The sequence below is a fragment of the Oncorhynchus gorbuscha genome, linkage group LG17 (genome assembly GCF_021184085.1).
Source record: "Oncorhynchus gorbuscha isolate QuinsamMale2020 ecotype Even-year linkage group LG17, OgorEven_v1.0, whole genome shotgun sequence".
NCBI lineage: Eukaryota > Metazoa > Chordata > Actinopteri > Salmoniformes > Salmonidae > Oncorhynchus > Oncorhynchus gorbuscha.
In genome coordinates this window covers 39,023,060-39,039,316 of record NC_060189.1, presented here as the reverse complement: position 1 = coordinate 39,039,316, position 16,257 = coordinate 39,023,060, and the positions used below count along the sequence as shown (strand labels likewise).

Below are 16,257 nucleotides of genomic sequence, written 5' to 3'. Positions count from 1 at the left end.
ATTATCGATCGGCAAAGTAAATTAGAGTGGTGTGGTTTGGTAAGATAGAAACCTTTTAATGTAAACGTGGAACCGTTTTCCTATCAATGGATGCTGAAATGAATCTCTGCGGCTAGATCCAGCTAAGGTCATTTCAGAGCAGGCTGCTGCGGCATTCCTTGAGCTTTGTATGTGTGTGTGTGTGTGTGTGTGTGTGTGTGTGTGTGTGTGTGTGTGTGTGTGTGTGTGTGTGTGTGTGTGTGTGTGTGTGTGTGTGTGTGTGTGTGTGTGTGTGTGTGTGTGTGTGTGTGTGCGCGTGCGCGTGTGTGTGTGTGTTTTGTTGTTTTCCTGCATGTGATTGTGTGTGTGTGTGTGTGTGTGTGTGTGTGTGTGTGTGTGTGTGTGTGTGTGTGTGTGTGTGTGTGTGTGTGTGTGTGTGTGTGTGTGTGTGTGTGTGTGTGTGTGTGTGTGTGTGTGTGTGTGTGTGTGTGTGTTTGCATGCGTGCATCATTCATTAGACACAGAGTCTTGCTTAATGGGCTCCAATTACGTCTGACGCTTCCATCCATCCTGGGCCTGGCCCTGTCGCCACGGCAGCAGTAGAGTGTGGGTGTCACTGCTCTCAGCCGTCACCATGGATTATGGGATGGATGTGCAGCCAGGGAGGGTCTGGTGCTGAATACACAAACGCACACACACACACACACACACACTGCTGCTACCACTGCAGTTCCTTCCTGGCACCTAGTTCAGCCTCCTTCAACACTTCACTGTGTGGAGTTGACACTGATGTCCCATAGCTGTACAAACAACACACACACACACACACACACACACACACACACACACACACACACACACACACACACACACACACACACACACACACACACACACACACACACACACACACACACACACACACACACACACACACACACACACACACACACACACACTCCTGGCCTGATAAATACCCTTGAAGGAAATGACAAATGACCAACGTCTAAAGCATCGTTCTTCCCGACTAAAATAATGGTGGATATTTACTTCAGCTGTGTGATATTGTTTTCTCTCTCTTTTCGAACAGAAAGAAGTTGCCCTCTGTGAGTGGTCTGTGAGGCGTGTGTTAAGGTAAACTGGAGGGGATGGAGGGCTATGGGAAGGGTAGACTAAGACTGATGTTTGGTAATAAGTTTACGGATTAACAATCATTTGGCTATGCATCCAACTTTATGGGTGTATATTACTTCTCGTGTGTGTTGTGTGTGTATGAGCACTGGGCGTACAGCATGGGTGTTCTTATTGGGTTCGACAATGCAGCTGCACAGAAGTTTCTAGAAACTTTTACTGGCTGTGTGACATCTGTGTACTGAGCTGGCTTGGATGGGCGGAGCTAAGATAAACTGGGGGGGGGGGGGTTGAACATGCCTTTGGAAAAGAGAAAGGGGGATGCCTAGTCAGTTGTACAACTGAATGCATTCATCGGATATGTGTCTACCGCATTTAACCCCTAACCCCTCTGAATCAGAGAGGTGCGGCTTCCACCGGGAACAGTGGATCAACTGCCTTGCTCCGGGGGCAAACGGCAGAATTTTACCTGGCGTGTTGTGTTGTCCCGTCCTGGCCGGTGCTAGTCTAGGTTGGGTCGCCCTCTCACTAATGAGAAGCATTGCTGTGACCACGAGGAGGCCTCAGCCTTGCAGCAGCACCCCCAGCCAGAAAGCCAGGCAGAAACAGAAACAAGACTACTGACTGCATCAAGTCAAGCAGAAAGATTAGAACGAGAAACAGGCAGCAGCCCAAGTGCAGTTAATCTTCTCCTAAATGTGTCGTCTTTTACTGTGCCAACTGGAGCATGACAAGCAGCAACTCAAGAGACACACACCCCAACCCCATCCCCATACACACACCATTATAACATCATGTGTCGCGATGCCATTCCCATCCCCAAGCCTGTCCCTGTCATCTCCCTCAAGTCACCAGGGTTGGGGGTGGTGATTCAGCCCCATGAAAGTAGGGGGGATAGGACATTATTCAGACATAACCATGACACAACTCTCTCCATCTCTCCACAAATAACAGGGTGAAGTCACGTTTCACACCTTCCGCTTGTTGAATGACAAAGCTTATGCAGTCAGCCACAAAAATGTATTAGTATTCAGGTTGCCACAGCACTATGAATTGTTCATGTTTTCATCGATGTGATATGCCCGTCAGAGGAGGCTGGTGGGAGGAGCTATAAGAGGACGGGCCCATTGTAATGGCTGGAACGGAGTCAAACATGTGGTTTCCATATGTTTGATACCCTGCCATATATTCCATTCCAGCCACTACAATGAGCCCGTCCTCCTATAGTACCTCCCACCAGCCTCCTCTGGTACACGTTTGAGCTCCCACCTCTGGACACTAAGAGTGGCGAGAGAGTATTTCTCGCTCTCTCTGTGTGTGTCAATGCTTGTATGAATGCTTGTGTCTTTGTAATGAATTTTAGAGTGCTGGGGAGCAGGTCATTATTTGGAAACCCACAGAACACATCATTCAGGATTCAAATGATGATGTCTTGTCTGTCAAATGAGGATGTCTTTCTGTATGAACCTCAATTACCAGGAGTATTAGAGTGTGTGTGTGTGTGTGTGCATGTGTGTGCGTGTGTGTGTGTGTGTGTGTGTGTGTGTGTGTGTGTGTGTGTGTGTGTGTGTGTGTGTGTGTGTGTGTGTGTGTGTGTGTGTGTGTGTGTGTGTGTGTGTGTGTGTGTGTGTGTGTGTGTGTGTGTGTGTGTGTGTGTGTGTGTGTGTGTGTGTGTGTGTGTGTGTTTGGTATTAGTGCTGAGAGTAGCAAGCAAAGGGTGTGGGTTTGTGGGACGCGTTGTGCCTTTTTCCGTTGAACTCTGCACCCAGGCAAACGGGCAGTTCTCCTCCTCAGCAGTACTTGCTCTCTTGTTGTAGTACTTCTTCAACTTTGAATAAATAAAGACATTTCTAAACAAGGCAACAGTAAGCACACGCACACACTTCCTTGGGTCAAACAGTGTAATTTTGTAAATGACGGATCTCTATGGAAAGACACATAATTCACCCAGGTTTCATCAAATTTGGGCCAGTGCTGTCTGAGATATTGCGTGTGACGAACGTACTAGCGGACGGAGCGAGATCCACAGTCCCGTGCCCGATTGATTTCATCGTGGGCGACAATGATAACATATGACTGCATTGTTTGGACTTAATTGTACTATTCCAGGAAGTGTTTGAATTGTTTAATACCAGCGTGGTTAGTTTAGTAGACGTGTCTCCTGTGATCGCCAACAAGCCAAGGATCCCTTAGGTCAGTAACTCATTACTTGAACTACATGTCCAAACAGCTGGAGGGATTATCATCAGGTAAACAGTTTGTCCCTGGTTGAATTAAGATTGATCAGCCTTTTCAGACTGGAACAATTTTCCAACTGGAAATGTCCATGAACTTCAACTGAAGGAGGCTTTGTTGCAAAATGTCCACAGACTTGTACTGGAATTTCAGCCTGCCTGTCACGTTTGATCTGAAGCACAATTTAGGAACTGAACCGTCTGAATTGAAAAACTGTGACTTAAGAGTATTTTTGACCAGGACTAGGACTTCTTGAGTAAGATCTCTCTCTCTCTCTCTCTCTCTCTCTCTCTCTCTCTCTCTCTCTCTCTCTCTCTCTCTCTCTCTCTCTCTCTCTCTGTCTCTCTCTGACTCTCTCTCTCTCTGTCTTTGTCTGTCTGTCTGTGTGTTTAGAATTCCTAGTCCTTATTTCTGTATCTTAATCCTCTTAATGTATGTTTTTAGAAATGTGTAAGTAAGCAAAGCATGGAGAAAAATATAATAAGTTAGGACTAAGTGTGTGGACAGGGTTGCTAGGCAACGTCTCTTTGCTGTGTACGAAGCGGCTCAGATGAAAAAGCATTTAGTGACTGAGCATGAAAACACGAACGCACACACACACCACACACACACACATACTGACAAATGCAGATGTGACAGACCTGCAAGATAAGCAGGCTATAGAATGTTAGGCCACATGCTAGGAGACAGTCATGTTGTCATGCTTAACATATTCTCCCTACGACTCTTAACACAGCACCAGAACTGCGTTGAGTAAACATTTCTGGAGGTGCATGGATGGTCAGCCAAATGTCCTCTTGCGGTCAGCTGTAAATATTCATAATTGTCATAATAAACTGACAAACGCTTGCTGCTCTGTGGTCAGACGTATGCGTTGTCCTTAGGATCACCTCATCTCTCTCTCGCTCTCTCTGATGACCCCCATCTCACCCTCACATCGGATAGACCAAATCCTAGTTTGACCCCAAACTCATCCCAAGCCCCATGTTAAAGAGAGGCATTCACAGCGTTGACAGCCCATGGTATCCTTATTCCTCATACCATACTATTTTCTCTGTCCTGTGTCTTCGAATCTGGCCACATGGACGGGTTGCCTGACAACGTCACGAAAGTGATGCACTCACGTCGCAGGCTGAGAGGGCTGTGTGTTATGATTCTGAATGGTCAGATAGCTTGCAACAATGTCGGGAAGCTGCCATGTAGGGAATCGTTTTGGTAGCCTCCCACTGGGCACACACTGGTCGAATCTGCGTCGTTTCCACGTCATTGTAATGAAATGACGTTAAACCCATGTGGAATAGATGTCGGAATTGACATCTGCGCCCAGTGGATTGTTTCAGCTAGTTACATGTTGCTATTGATACCGTGTCTTGTTTTGACCTGCACCATCTATGATAATGTAGCAGACATTTGCGAGCTAGCTAATTAACAACTGTGATGAATGTATTCGAGAAACAACGCGTGCTCATTGTGCACATTTATGGATATTTTCAAAGAGAATTTGGAGACGAAATATAGTTTACACGTTTGTCAATAGTCCTTTTGATTCTAAGCCAAACCCGATCGGTTTTGCCCAGAAGACGCGGACTCGTCGGTTGTGTTGCTAAACAACACACCTGTCTATAGCGTTCCTCCATATTTCCATAGACTGGTCCGCAGTGCAGAGTAGACAGTGGTGTGCTGTTCTTCACACCAATACCTTCTTTATCTTACTCACGCGTGTCTGTCCCAGCTACCTGTATGATGTGGCACGGTTGAGTGGTAGAACAGTATGATATGTATTAAGCCTGAGTGGTTGTCAGCCTAGAACCCATATGTTCTGGAACACAACGCACAGCAAGCATCACAGCACCTGTAATAACCCAGCAAGAGACCAAGCTGCTCTCTGTTCTCTCTCTCTCTCGGAGTTAAGACAGTTGTTCATCGATATAAACATCCCACAGCTTGCTGTGGTACATCTTACCAGGTGCACACACCTTCTTCTGGTTATTGGAGGATGAATCTGTGTAACGACACTGTCCGCTGTGTGTGTATGTGTGCGTTTACGTGTCTGTTGGCTTCGCCGACGGACTCGGCAGAGTTAGAACGACAACCTTCTCGGTGTCATCTCCGCAGTAAGCAGAGAGCCCAGGAGGAGAAAGCCCAAGCAAAGGCTAATGAGCGATGTTGACATTAAAACGTGATGAAGCTCCATAAATAAAGCTTGGGTTGCTTGGAAACACTCGGTATAGGCAACCTGTCCTTTTTCTAAACCGTGTCTCTGCGAGTCAACCCTAGCAACAGAGTGAGGAAAAACACTGGAGAGCGAGCACGATTGGTTAACTCCAGCACCGGGGCTGTGGGTTAGAGTGGGGACAAGGTGCTTGGGTGAGGGTGGAATGTGAGTGGGCGTTAAGGGAATAGGTGATGGATTGGCTGTGAGTCTCAAGCACCTGCGCTGCAGAGGGCTGGTAGGAATAGTGTGGCTCCAGGGAGAAGATGGGCTGTGGATAGGGAGCTTGCATTATCTCCGGCACCATGGAAGTGTGTGTCCAAAGAAGGGCCAGAAGTACAAAAAATGGCGTCGTCTGCGTAGAGGTGGATCAAAGAATCAACCTCAGCAAGAGCGACATCATTGCTATATACAGAGAAAAGAGTCGGCCTGAGAATTGAACCCTGTGGCACCCCCATAGAGACCGCCAGAGGTCTGGACAATTCTCATCTAAATGTTTATAGCCAGGAAGAGGCCTGCTCACACATCCTACAATAAACAACAGAATGCAAGCGGGCATATGACTGTGTGTGTGTGTTTGATCAGGAGAGATGACAGCAGGAGGGTGGCTGATAATGGAGTAATGGAGCCTGAAAAGCAGTAGCTAGCAACACACACGCACAACACAACACAGACTCTGCAGGGTTTCACAAGTAGCTCAAGCGTACCCCCATCCATCCCTCCATTCTCCCCATCTGCATGAAGCTCCAATTCCCACCGCGATAAAGGATTCCTTTTGAGATGCAACAGATCCGTGAACAAAGCCTTGCTGCCGTCCATTGTGGCTCGGAGATTTGAGAAGGCTATCGGGTGCTGTGAGAGGTCGCCCTCCTTCTCCCAGTCTTTTAATCAGGTGATGGGGTCCCTGCCACACTGTCAGAGATCACTGGCCCTCCATTGTGGCTCTAACATCAGAGGGTGCCACTCTGCTCCTCTGAAAGGCAGCAATTCAGGGAGCCATTGTGGCTCTAAAATCAGATAGCAATCACTGGGGAGATAGCCCTGCTTGTGTTCCCTGGTCTCCGGGATTAGGACCTCAGTCTCTCTGTCAGAGATAAAAACAAAGCTTACAGTCTCTCTCTCCATCTCTCTCTCTCACTGACCCATGCTGTCTGGCTTGGACCTGCCACTTCTCAGAGAAGTTCCAGCAAGCAACAGCTTTATCCATATCATCTCTTTAAGTGTTTTAGTGCTGACTGGGAGTCTCCTCTGCTCTCGCCTCCGCTCCTCTCCTCTCCTCTCCATCCCTCTCTTCTTCTCATCTCTCCTCTTCTCCATGTGCTCTCTGTGAGTGGAGGTAGGGCGGCCAGACAGACTCGAGTCTTTCTGCACTTCATCTCTATCGGAGCAGCTCTCTTTCACCCTCTTCCTCTTTCTCCACCCCCCCCCCCCACACACACACACTTCTCTCCTCTATTGTGGTGTGATTCAGCGGTGGAGGAAGACTAGTTCTCCATCTCTAACCAGGCTGTGGCTGTTGGCTGTGGCTCCATCAGTACAGCTCATTAACTGGGTAACACTCAGATCGATACAATGGGGGAATATTGAACAGAGGGGGCAACCCCAGACTACAAACAAAAGCCCTATCCCGTGACACACACATGCACAAGTGATGCTCAGGTTGAGTCGTAACCCACAGTCCCCACGTGGTAATATCGGGCAGGTTGAATAAAGAGAAACAAATCCCTTAAAAAATCCATAAATGTATAATTGTATAATTCTTGTACATTTTATATCTTATAAGCTACATTAAGGTTTTTCTTTCGTTATTAGGCATTACTTCATAAGCCTAAGCTTTAGGGCATAACTGTACGCTCGCCAAATATATTACACGCCAATCGCCAAATGCTTTTGGGAATGGGCAGAGAAAGTTAAGAGGCAAAAAAGGAACCACGTCAAAGTTTCATTCTATAAGAGAAAAAACGTGAAATGGAGAGTTGAAAATAAAGAGAGGGAAGGGACCGAGAAAGTCCTGTTCGGGAAAGATTTGGTGAAGTAATCAAAAAGACGGCAGCATGTTATGTGTGACGGCGCAACAGGACAGGGAATTCAAATAGGCCTATGGCCCGTCAAGGGAACTGTCGTCCACAGTTCAGATGGGTTCAATTGAAACTGAAATCTGGACAGTGACTGTAGGTCTATAACCTCTCGCATGGCCTGAATATTAACTCCTGCGGAATGAAGCATTTCTTGCAGTAAAATGATACACCAAATATAGGCTGTTTTTGTTTTTTACTCGGGAACAGGAGTGGAGAAATATGATTTCTTTCTTTCGGCATCTGGAGAGAATGCAAAGGTGCAGTTAGATAGCATCTGTAGAGGTGGTTTCTTTATCAGCATCATAAAAGCTGATAGTGTTTCAACCACATAAAATAAGCATCCAAGCTGAACTGAAATCTTAGCAGAAAAATGTTGGGTCGTTTTCACGACTTTCTGTTTCCTTAAAACCGGTCAAACTGATGTCATTTTGAAATTGTGCACGTTCCTTTTTTGGGGGTTATTGCAGAAAAACGGTGTCACCACTTCCGCCGAACTTGGCTCCCCTGCCTGTTTGGGCGGCGCTCGTCGTCACCGGCCTAGTAGCCGCCACCGATCCCTTTTTCTGTTTGTTTATTTCTTATTAGTTGCACCTGTGTCCTATTATGTTTTCATGATGAGTGCCATTATTTAAGGCTAGTAAACCCGCCCTTGTTTTGTGCGGGATTATTCTTGTGTTACATGTTGTGTTGTGTTGGGTGTGTTCGTGCTCCGGACTGGGTACCCTGTGTTTTGGGTTGGTCCGTGTTTTCGCGCCCTGTGTTCCCTTGGAACTCTCTGCTCTCCGCGCCTGATTCTATCTTCACACACCTAGTCCCGCGTATAGAAGCAGGTACCCACGTGCCATCTCCTCATGGGTTATACCCACGTGGGTGACTGAGAGACAAACTGTTTTGCCGGTAGTTGTGGTAATACAATGAAAGTTTATAAGTTCAACGATGAAAATGCCTGGAAGGAGGAGAGATGACTAGAAACGATTCGGTTGGCCGTTTTATGTGGGGATTAATTGTCAGAGTAGAATACCTTGTGCATTTCAGGTAAAATAACTAAATGTTTATATCCCAGGGCAAATTAGCTAGCAACAGCAAGCTAGCTAAATAGGAACAATTTACGTTAGCTAGCAAGTGCAAGCCAACTAGCTAAATTGCCATACATGTTAAATGATTTTCGACCTGTCCCCAAATTAATGTCATTGGTTCAGAGTTTGTTTTGATATTTTAACCTGCGTGTTGTGTTATTATTACTATTATTAATAGAATAACAATAAGATCAAGAGAGTGAAAAGTGTAAAGCCTTTATTACAGCAAAGCAAAAAAAACAGCTGAATTTGTGAAATTGTTTACTTGACATGTCGTTGCATGAGGCTTGGTGTTCACTGACTAACACAGGCAACAGAAGCAGGATCGGTCTCATTTCTGTAGATATATTGAGGTTTTATAAAGCCAAGCATATTTAACAGTGAGGCTGTTGATTATAGACTTAATTCAGTTGGGGTTTTCTCTCCTCACTTTTCTTAGACAATAAAGCCAAGGACTGTTGTCTCATCTCTTCATTCTGCTTCTGCACCCCCCCCCCCCCCCCAACCCCCTCATCGCTGACCCCTGTGACACACTGACCTCTACGGTGGAGAGGATAGGCCTCGGCCTCTGCTCTACACACACAAGACACACACTAGACACACAACACACACACACACTACACCACACACACACACACACACTCGCACAAGACACACAACACACACACTACACCACACACACAGCTAAATGTCAGAGCTGGACTAGCTGATGGAGCACACCTCACACCTGCTCCTGAGGATATTTTTAATTATGGTCCCAGAAAATATGGAATCTCTGCCCCAAATGGCACTCTATTCCCTTTACTAGGCATTCTGTTGGCTAAAGCCCTATGGGCCCTGGTCAAAGGTAATGCACTACACAGGGAGTAGGTTGCCATTTGGGACACACATATGGAGATTAGTAGGGCTCTGTTTTTTTAAGCCTTTGTCAGAAAGTAGCAGGGAAGAGTTACCCTCAAGGCATCAATATCTTTCATGACATTTAGAATGGAAATTGTCGACGAAATAATGAATTTGAGCAGGGTGTGTCTGCCAGGGTGTGTGTGTGTGCCTTTTGTGTGTGTTTTTTTTACATTACAAAACATAAACGTCGTATTATACTGTATCTAAACGTCATATATACATCTGACCTTACAGTATATAGCATATATACACATTCATTTGTATGTTTATCTATATTACATCAGGGCTCTAAATGAAGGGTGTCCCGTCAGGTTCAAAACGGACGTTGGGACAGTTGTGGGATTATAGGCCAGAAAAAATATCAGATGCATACAGCAGTGGTTCCATACAAAAATGTTTAAACACAATAATGAGGCTGTTGAAACAGATCACAACATTTTAAAAGTTGATAAACTATGAGTAATTCACATGACAAGCGCAGCGAGCAATGTGTTCACTCGTCTTGGCCATATGTGTGAAAGTTCCAAAATGCTGTTACGAGAAAACACCGTTTTCAAATGCGCACCGGACAGAGATGGATATACAGCCTACTGGTAGAAACCCCCAAGGTGCCTTATTGCTATTATAAACAGGTTACCAGCGTAATTAAAAAATACATGTTTTGTCATACCGAGTTATACGTTCTGATATACCACGGCTGTCAGCCAATCAGCCTTTAGGGCTCAAACCACCCAGTTTCTAATAGAGAATACATTTAACATTTAAGAGGTATCATGAGGTCAACATACTGACTCCAGAGGTATCATGAGGTCAACATACTGACTCCAGAGGTATCATGAGGTCAACATACTGACTCCAGAGGTATCATGAGGTCAACATACTGACTCCAGAGGTATCTGAGAGGTACTGATGGAGCCACAGCCAACAGCCACAGCCTGGTTAGAGATGGAGAACTAGTCTTCCTCCACCGCTGAATCACACCACAATAGAGGAGAGAAGTGTGTGTGTGTGGGGGGGGGGGGTGGAGAATATAGTTGTATCTCTCTGACCTGAACCAAAGGTGCGCTGCTACGGTACACTGCCTAGCTGGGTGTTGTGTGTGCGTACTTGAAGAGTGACAGATTCATTTTTAAATGCGCTAACCACAGGCACAAAAGTTTAATTTACCTGAAACGGAAGTCTATTGAAGTAATACTTGGTCCTTGTGTTCTTTGGCAATTTACATTGTTTTGCTCACAAACTAGGTTGTTTTTCAATGTTTGAGTTTCTAGTCAGATTTAGGGTGCGTTTGTAAAATCTACTCCGATTTCAGAGCACTCTCATCTGAGTGGCTGGTAGATTTTTTTAATCTACCTGCCACAGTGGCTGGTGTACCAAGAAGTACATTTTCGGCCCTGGCCATTAGCGAGTGGTGGCACTCACAGCGGTCAAGGCGACCATTCTTCAGTGACTGAAGAGGGAGGGTGAAGCAGAGGAAGTGAAGGAAACACACATTCTTTATTGTATATTGTTGTATTATGTTTTTTTAAATGGGGTGGAATGTAATGTCTCTAACGTAAGTTTATTCAGTAACCAGTTCACAATAACATTACATTACATTTAAGTCATTTGGCAGACGCTCTTATCCAGAGCGACTTACAAATTGGTGCATTCACCTTATGACATCCAGTGGAACAGTCACTTTACAATAGTGCATCTAAATCTTAAAGGGGGGGGGTGAGAAGGATTACTTATCCTATCCTAGGTATTCCTTAAAGAGGTGGGGTTTCAGGTGTCTCCGGAAGGTGGTGATTGACTCCGCTGTCCTGGCGTCGTGAGGGAGTTTGTTCCACCATTGGGGGGCCAGAGCAGCGAACAGTTTTGACTGGGCTGAGCGGGAACTGTACTTCCTCAGTGGTAGGGAGGCGAGCAGGCCAGAGGTGGATGAACGCAGTGCCCTTGTTTGGGTGTAGGGCCTGATCAGAGCCTGGAGGTACTGAGGTGCCGTTCCCCTCACAGCTCCGTAGGCAAGCACCATGGTCTTGTAGCGGATGCGAGCTTCAACTGGAAGCCAGTGGAGAGAGCGGAGGAGCGGGGTGACGTGAGAGAACTTGGGAAGGTTGAACACCAGACGGGCTGCGGCGTTCTGGATGAGTTGTAGGGGTTTAATGGCACAGGCAGGGAGCCCAGCCAACAGCGAGTTGCAGTAATCCAGACGAGAGATGACAAGTGCCTGGATTAGGACCTGCGCCGCTTCCTGTGTGAGGCAGGGTCGTACTCTGCGGATGTTGTAGAGCATGAACCTACAGGAACGGGCCACCGCCTTGATGTTAGTTGAGAACGACAGGGTGTTGTCCAGGATCACGCCAAGGTTCTTAGCGCTCTGGGAGAAGGACACAATGGAGTTGTCAACCGTGATGGCGAGATCATGGAACGGGCAGTCCTTCCCCGGGAGGAAGAGCAGCTCCGTCTTGCCGAGGTTCAGCTTGAGGTGGTGATCCGTCATCCACACTGATATGTCTGCCAGACATGCAGAGATGCGATTCGCCACCTGGTCATCAGAAGGGGGAAAGGAGAAGATTAATTGTGTGTTGTCTGCATAGCAATGATAGGAGAGACCATGTGAGGTTATGACAGAGCCAAGTGACTTGGTGTATAGCGAGAATAGGAGAGGGCCTAGAACAGAGCCCTGGGGGACACCAGTGGTGAGAGCGCGTGGTGAGGAGACAGATTCTCGCCACGCCACCTGGTAGGAGCGACCTGTCAGGTAGGACGCAATCCAAGCGTGGGCCGCGCCGGACATGCCCAACTCGGAGAGGGTGGAGAGGAGGATCTGATGGTTCACAGTATCGAAGGCAGCCGATAGGTCTAGAAGGATGAGAGCAGAGGAGAGAGAGTTAGCTTTAGCGGTGCGGAGCGCCTCCGTGATACAGAGAAGAGCAGTCTCAGTTGAATGACTAGTCTTGAAACCTGACTGATTTGGATCAAGAAGGTCATTCTGAGAGAGATAGCGGGAGAGCTGGCCAAGGACGGCACGTTCAAGAGTTTTGGAGAGAAAAGAAAGAAGGGATTACTGGTCTGTAGTTGTTGACATCGGAGGGATCGAGTGTAGGTTTTTTCAGAAGGGGTGCAAATCTCGCTCTCTTGAAGACGGAAGGGACGTAGCCAGCGGTCAGGGATGAGTTGATGAGCGAGGTGAGGTAAGGGAGAAGGTCTCCGGAAATGGTCTGGAGAAGAGAGGAGGGGATAGGGTCAAGCGGGCAGGTTGTTGGGCGGCCGGCCGTCACAAGATGCGAGATTTCATCTGGAGAGAGAGGGGAGAAAGAGGTCAGAGCACAGGGTAGGGCAGTGTGAGCAGAACCAGCGGTGTCGTTTGACTTAGCAAACGAGGATCGGATGTCGTCGACCTTCTTTTCAAAATGGTTGACGAAGTCATCTGCAGAGAGGGAGGAGGGGGGGGGATTCAGGAGGGAGGAGAAGGTGGCAAAGAGCTTCCTAGGGTTAGAGGCAGAAGCTTGGAATTTAGAGTGGTAGAAAGTGGCTTTAGCAGCAGAGACAGAAGAGGAAAATGTAGAGAGGAGGGAGCGAAAGGATGCCAGGTCCGCAGGGAGGCGAGTTTTCCTCCATTTCCGCTCGGCTGCCTCGAGCCCTGTTCTGTGAGCTCGCAATGAGTCGTCGAGCCACGGAGCGGGAGGGGAGGACCGAGCCGGCCCGGAGGATAGGGGGCATAGAGAGTCAAAGGATGCAGAAAGGGAGGAGAGGAGGGTTGAGGAGGCAGAATCAGGAGATAGGTTGGAGAAGGTTTGAGCAGAGGGAAGAGATGATAGGATGGAAGAGGAGAGAGTAGCGGGGGAGAGAGAGCGAAGGTTGGGACGGCGCGATACCATCCGAGTAGGGGCAGTGTGGGAAGTGTTGGATGAGAGCGAGAGGGAAAAGGATACAAGGTAGTGGTCAGAGACTGTTTGTATGTGAACTGTGTTTGCGTGTGATCAAGGATATATGCTTGCCGACGATTCTGTTTAAAACCTTTTCTTAACGAAAGCAAATGGAATGAAACGGGGATAAACATAACTGGATTTGTCCAAGAGAAACTTTCGTTTGCAACAGTTTGGACTAATGATTACACCCTAGATCATCTCGATGCAGGCAAGACTGTACAAGATGGTATTGAATGTGTCGATGTCTGTCGCTTTGATTTCTCAAATGTCTCTCAACCTGTGCACCTACGTTGTAAACGTTCATTCATAGGCTAGTTTGTAGCAACCTTTTTATTTTTTAATTTATTTTATTTCACCTTTATTTAATTAACCAGGTAGGCTAGTTGAGAACAAGTTCTCATTTACAACTGTGACCTGGTCAATATAAAGCATAGCAGTGTGAACAGACAACAACACAAAGTTACACATGAAGTAAACAATAAACAAGTCAATAACACAGTAGAAAAAAAAGAAAAAAAAAGAGTCTATATACATTGTGTGCAAAAGGCAATAACATTGTTCTCGCTTAGATATATTCTATACATGGGGTTAGCATGTTCAACTAATACATTATAGTGTCTGTTTTCATTAAGATGCAAAAAAACAACATCTTAACAAATTAAGTTTATGTATTATAGACTGTATCTGTCTCAGAAATACACAAATTACTGTACTTTAAAAGCACCGCAAATGACCAAGACCCAGGTTGGCATATCAAAAAAAAATATATATATATATATATTTTATTTTTGGGTTGGTTCAAGTTCAGTTTGGGACAGTTGATATTGTACTTCGAAATGGTACCAGGACGGTGAGGAAAGAAGTTAGTTGCAAGCCCTAATTACATCCATTACATACCTATGACATGTTACCATATCAGACAGGAAAGTGGAGGAAATTCCATTATAGGCCATATAAAAAAACAAATGAATATTTGTGACATACGCCAAGTACAACAGGTGTAGAACTTACCGTGAAATGCTTACGAGCCTTTAACCATTAATGCAGAGTGTTAAAAAAGTAAGTATGAAAAATTTGCGAAATAAACTAAAAGAAAAATAGTAACACAATAAAATAACGATAACGAGGCTATATAAAGGGTATAGCCGATTCAGTGTGCAAGGTAATTGAGGCAATGTGTACATGTAGGTAGGGTAGGGGAAAAGTGCATATGCATGGAAAATAAACAGAGAGGTGTGTGTGTGTGTGTGTGTGTGTGTGTGTGTGTGTGTGTGTGTGTGTGTGTGTGTGTGTGTGTGTGTGTGTGTGTGTGTGTGTGTGTGTGTGTGTGTGTGTGTGTGTGTGTGTGTGTGTGTGTGTGTGTGTGTGTGTGTGTGTGTGTGTGTGTGTGTGTGTGTGTGTGTGTGGTTAGAGTCCAGTGACTGTACATCGGACCTGTGCAGGAGAGTCAGTGCAAAAACAAATAATAAATAATTATAAAATAAGGGGGTCAATGAAAATAGTCTGGGTAACCATTTGATTTACTGTTCAACAGTCTTATGGCTTGGAGGTTGAAGCTGTTAAGGAGGCTTTTGTTCCCAGACTTTTGGTACCGCTTGCCGTGAGGTAGCAGAGCGAACAGTCTATGACTTGGGTGGCTGGAGTCTTTGACAATTTTTAGGGCCTTCCTCTGATACCGCCTGGTATGTACTGGGCCATACCCACTACCCTCTGTAGTGCCATGCGGTCAGATGCTGAACAGTTGCCATACCAAGCAGTGATGAAACCACTCCGAATGTTCTCGATGGTGCAGCTGTAGAACTTTTTGAGGATCTGAGGTCCCATGCCAAATCTTTTCAGCCTCCCAGTGTTGGAGTTTTTGAACCATGCTAGGTCCTTAATGATGTGGAAGCTAAGGAACTTGAAGCTCTCAACCCGCTCCACTACAGCCCCATCGATGTGGATGGAGGCATGCTCAGCCCTCCTTTTCCTGTAGTCCATGATCAACTCCTTTGTCTTGCTCACGTTGAACATGTTTGTGTTTATTTCATGAGGCTCTGTGTAAGGGGAAAACGATGCCTGTGCGTATGTTAGCGTGTGTGTGTTGTGTGTGGGCAGGTGTAAACCCTACTGTACATCTGTAGATCAGGGCAATGTAATCTGCCATAATTTAATGCTGTTCTTGAGGGGGAGCATCACTACGCTTCTCTTTATCTATCCATCTCTTGCTCTCCCTCTGTTTCTCTCTCTCTCTCCCTCTGTTTCTCTCTCTCTCTCCTCTCTTGTTTCTCTCTCTCCATCTCTCCCTCTGTTTCTCTCTCTCTCTTGTTTCTCTATCTCTCTCTCCTCTCTCTCCTCTTGTTTCTCTCTCGCTCTCTCTCTCCTCTCTTGTTTCTCTCTCTCTCTCCTCTCTTGTTTCTCTCTCTCCATCTCTCCTCTTGTTCGCACGCAACAGCTTATGTCAGCACAGGGAAGCACAGCAGTTAAGTTTACAAAACATGTTTACAGTATTACCTCAATGAATGCTAACAACCACAATACCACCTTAACTAACAGGGCTACATTTACATCTATTTTTATATCTATTTTTATTTAACCTTTATTTAAGAACAAATTCTTATTTTACAATGACTGCTTATCATAATTTTCACAATTTCACTGTATTATTCCAACCTCATAGTGTGGAGAGAGAGAGAGAGATAAATCACATTTGACTGGACTGGGCCTTTAATTGTGGTCCAAAGCAG

The 16,257-nt window shown here is 46.0% G+C and overlaps 1 protein-coding gene across 6 annotated transcripts in view; it reads left to right on the top strand.

Annotated features, from left to right (window-relative positions):
* Positions 1-16,257, top strand: part of LOC124001310 (alpha-(1,6)-fucosyltransferase-like) — a 111,962-nt gene that overhangs the window by 33,409 nt on the left and 62,296 nt on the right. For 4 of the 6 annotated variants that reach the window (XM_046307996.1, XM_046307997.1, XM_046307998.1 and 1 more), the window contains exon 2: positions 1,070-1,113. The exons of the other annotated variants lie outside the window; for them this stretch is intronic. The gene's annotated coding sequence lies outside the window, so the exon portion shown is untranslated. The remainder of the gene's footprint in view (positions 1-1,069; positions 1,114-16,257) is intronic. 6 annotated transcript variants of the gene reach the window in all.